Source organism: Heterocephalus glaber, unplaced genomic scaffold (genome assembly GCF_053883595.1).
Source record: "Heterocephalus glaber isolate CG9 unplaced genomic scaffold, H.glaber_assembly_v1.0 deba00000122, whole genome shotgun sequence".
In the NCBI taxonomy this organism is placed as follows: Eukaryota; Metazoa; Chordata; class Mammalia; order Rodentia; family Bathyergidae; genus Heterocephalus; species Heterocephalus glaber.
The window spans coordinates 55,192,408-55,197,078 of record NW_028258138.1 but is presented as its reverse complement, the minus strand read 5'-3'; the positions used below and the strand labels follow the sequence as shown (position 1 = coordinate 55,197,078).

General features: G+C 36.2%; 1 pseudogene; it reads right to left on the bottom strand.

Moving 5' to 3' along the window:
• Window positions 1-3,458: 3,458 nt before the first annotated feature.
• Window positions 3,459-4,015, bottom strand: LOC101711212 (hsc70-interacting protein-like; annotated as a pseudogene).
• Between the last annotated feature and the right edge of the window lie 656 nt (window positions 4,016-4,671).

The following is a 4,671-nucleotide window of genomic DNA, read 5'->3' as shown; positions in this document are numbered from 1 at the left end:
ACTCTCCTTTTGGAATTAACTTAATGTTTGATCATCAAATGTCAGCAAACTTTTCCTGTGAAAAGCCAGATAGTAAACTCTGTAGTCTTTGCAGGCCACATATGATATCCATCATCTATTTTCCTTTTCTTTTTTTAATCTTTAATAATGGCAGAATAAACATAAAGCTAACATCATAATCATTTTGTCCAACAGCATCTTTTTTTTTTTTTTTTTGGTACCAGGGATCAAACTCTGGACCTTGTGCTTTTGAAGCAGGAAGTGGAACCACCAAGCTAAATCCTTGGCCCTCATTGTAATCATTTTGAAGTATACGGTTCAGTGAGATTAAGTACCTTCACACTGTCATGTGACCTTTACCACCATCCATTCAAAATTCTTTCATCTTGCAAAGCTGAGACTCTGTACCAATGAAACAGTAACACTCCACTCCCCTCTCTTCCCAGCCCTTGTCAACCACCATTCTATATTTTTGTCTCTGTCAATTTACTACTCGGGTACTTCACATATTTTGAGGGCTGGTTTGTTTCATTCAATATAGTATCTTAACTTGCAGCTGTTTCATAGCATGAATGTAGCCTTTTTTAGGCTGAATAATATCCTCTTTCATGCATATACCAAATATCCATTCATAGGTAGATATTTGGGTTTCTTTCACCTTTCAGCTATTAGTAATGTTGCTGTTATGAACATGGAAGCTCTTTCTTTTTCTTTTAGTAACACTTTAAAAATGTAAAATTCATTCTTAGCTTGCAGAACAACTTAACCAATAGACCAGTTTTCTGACTTCTGAAATGTATTTTTAAGAATGTTCATTTATTTTTTTAAATTTTTTCTTGCTTTTTGTACTTTGAGGAATTTCAATTGTATTTTTTCAAATTCATTCATTCTTTAATCTTGTATGTCCTTTTGGCTGCTATGTCTACCCAGAGAATTTTTTTTCAGAAATTGCATCCTTAAATTCTATAATGTCCATGGGAGTATTTTCATTTATTGTAAACATGTTTATTTTTTTCCAGTTTGAAACTATGTTTTATTTTTAATGTAGCTAGACATATCTAATAACTATATTTTTAGGCAGAAAACTCCTTTTTGTTTTCCTCCTTACAGCATCATTAGCACCCAAAAAAATTGTTTTAGAGTGATATTGAAACTTTATGAAGATTGTATTTTGTATGTGAGTCATTTGAAAGTCTAGAAGCACAGGACACACTTTCAGAAGAGCAATTTTACATTTACCCATTTATGGTGGTATTTGCAGTATCAGAATATAGTTAGGTTATATATAGTAAAGACTCCAAGAACAAAGTGGTTTTACCAAGTTAAGCTCAACACACATTGAAGATTTTAAGAAACCAGAACACACATGAACAAAAAGAACACTGGCAAGCTCAACTCCAAGTATATATATGGGCAGTGTTTCTAAAGATTATGAAAACATGCTCCATTAGCACACAGCTTTTCCTCATGTATGTAACAGATGAATTTTTCCTCCTTGTGTACAGCAAAGGGTTAGAACCTGAATAAACATGATTTCAGAAATGAAGTAATTCGGAAATGTATGTTATGAAATTTATCGTTTTCTTTCCTCCTTCAGGGGAAGGAGGGAGAGAGCAGATATGAGCGTACAGTTTGCAGTATTTAAGGAAGAGCTGAATAGGATAAGGAATCTTCATAGTGCCAACAACTCCATAGCAAATAACTGTGGCTTTCATCTCTTTTATAATTTATATTGCATCAAGTAGTTACTCCCTATATGTGTATCAACTAATTCAAATCATACGTTCTTCAAATGCAAAGATGAATACTACAGGATAAACTGTTAACTATAATATGTATTTCCTAAGTTAAAGAGCAAACACCAAAGGGAATTTCTCCTTCCAATATCTTGATATAACAAGATTTTTCCAGTATGACAATTAAATAAGCAATTTCAAAGCCAAGAAACTACACCTGTTATGGGTATTATCTGACATGTACTACATATTAAATTAAACCCAGCATTAAATATGCTTGCACAATTATACTGGGAATTATGATAACAGCAATGAAGCCAGTGAAAAAAAAGCTAACCTTTAGCTCAAGATCAGAGGGGAAAATACAGTAGAAAGCAAACAGAATTGGTCATTTTCTGATGAAGAAAGATAATTTTTAGTGGATATATAAAAAGAAATATACTCCCATATGTCCCCAAGAGGAAATAATATGAAACATTTATCTGACATTTGAACAAAAACAGAGCTAAATAACCCAACTCCTCTGTTGCTTAAAAAAAAAAAAAGATCACCCCTTTACCACAGTGTAAGATTTAAATGCAAACTATACAAGGGTACATATTATATAAAATATTGTGTAAGACTGCTGCTGCCCTACCAGTACTTCCGGTCCCTAACCAGATCATATTCAAATAGTGGTGGTCCCAAAAATTATACTGAAATAAATCATCTTACCCCCAAAAAGAAGAAAAACCTTTAAAAGACAAATCAAAATGCCTTAGTAATCATATATTCAACTCAAACTTTATCTGCCTAAATGAAATATGCTTCCCACCAAAAAAAAACTTTATTTCACTCACATTAGAGCCATAAATCTCTCATACTTCAGTATCTTCCTTGCCCAATAATTCAAAGGAAAAATCTAAAATGACTAATAAAGAAAAATGTAGGGATTAATAGACCCTTTGAATTTGTTTTAACATTTTTGAGGTTTAAAAGTATTTGAGCTTTGTAATTCCTAGTAGGAAAATGTTAACTAAATGAATACCCTAATGGCAAACCATTGTAAAATGCTTCAGCTGCATTTGGTGAAGAGGGGCAGGAATTATCTTCAAAGCACCCCAGCTCTCCTGATGAGAAGGTCAGAGGTGCACTGGTTTGAATTATTGTGACATCCATTAAGTGATCTAGGATGTTTTTCTTTCAAAAAGGACTTTGTCAGATAAACATTAATGAATTTGACTGACAATTTACTGATGAGATTCATAACTTTTGGATTACTCTGATATTTTGACATATTTGCAGGATTCTGGGCCACATCCTGGAAGGCCACCATAACTTCTGGATCCTGCATGGCTGCAGGAACCTCTGGAACACTAAGAATCTCATTGAGCCCAGGCTTTCCTGCCATGGCTGCTCCCATTCCATGCATCCCTCCCAGAAAATTACCAGTCATTCCCCTAGGAAAGCTGCCAGGAAAAGAGCCATACTGAGCTTCTGACTGTTTCTTTTTCTGGGTTCTTCTCCCCCCTGGGCTCTTTCATGCTCTTCTCAGCCTTCTTACCCCTTTCTATTCTTTCTTTGATCTCTCATACTTCATGTTTTCATTCGTACTTTCTCCAATATTCAACAATGTTCTGGGCCCTTGGCTGAACTTCTTTCAGAATTGCACTCTTTTCTTCATCATAATCCAGTTTACAGGCAAGGATGAGTTCATGGGCTGCTTCTTCTCAATGGCCCAGAAGTGTGTGTGCTTTCCCTCTCCACTTCTACGGCTGGGCTGAATCAGGATTTATTTCAATGGCTCTGTCACAATCTCGAATGGCAGCATTTGGCTTCTCCAGTTTGATGAAGACACTGTGGCTCTCTTGGCATACAGAATGGCCAGGCGAGGATTCAGCGTAATGGCATCTGTGAACAAGTCAATGGATTTGAGCATCCGTGGCAGCCCCTTTCTTTTCATTTGCTCTGTCCATCATCTCCTCAGTTATCTCTACATTTTCATCTCCCATTTCTTGAGGGGAATCAGTGTCTGGTTCAATTACACCTTCATGTCAATTTCTAGATCATTCTCCTCACTTGATGCGTTGTCTGTGTTTATGTTTTCCTCAGTCCTCTTATTGTTCTTTCTTACTTGATATTTTTTCTGATTTAGCTTTATGAGTAGAAAGTGATGCTTTACCCTCCATGCTCTCTATCCACTCCCCCCAGAAGCGCATTTCCTCGATGTGCAGGACCCTTGGATCTTGCTTATACACTTTCACCAAGGCCCAAAGCTCGTTTACTTTGCTGGGACCCATACACAGCAGACTGCGGGCAGCTGCTCAGGAGGCTGCTGCCAATCCAAAGCCCAGGCGCTGGCTTAGTGGGAAGGCCCAGAAGGGACTATTTTTTATTTATTGATGATGATTGTAACAACCATTTTTAAATATTTGTCTGTTCAACCACTGTTTCATCTCAAGGTTATACTTGATTTATCTTGATTTTATAGGAATTATATAAATTGGATGGAATTTTTTCTAGACATTCTCTTGGATTTGCTTATGTTGGATGATTTTGAATTGTGTCTTGTGTATTACAAATGGTAAGTATTGGAGATTCTGATTTCTGTTATTCATTGATAAATATTATTTCCTTTGGTTTTGCAGATAATATTTTTGACTTGGCTTGGACTGCCATTTCTCTTTCTTGATCAGTAGCTCCTTTTTGTTCATATTTTTTTTAACTTGGTGCAGCTGTTTAGCCTTGGTCCTACACATGTATTGTCCACAGATCAAAGAACCAGAGTAAGCAAAACATAGGAAAGCACTTTCTGACTCCTTCCATTCTGGGATTCCCCTGGATTCCTTAGAGTTCATGATTTCTAAGATTTGGAATTTGGATTCCCCAACCAGAAAGATTGAGGGGTTTTTCATGCGTAGCCTCCTTGAGCTTGCTAGACCACATGGACTGCACT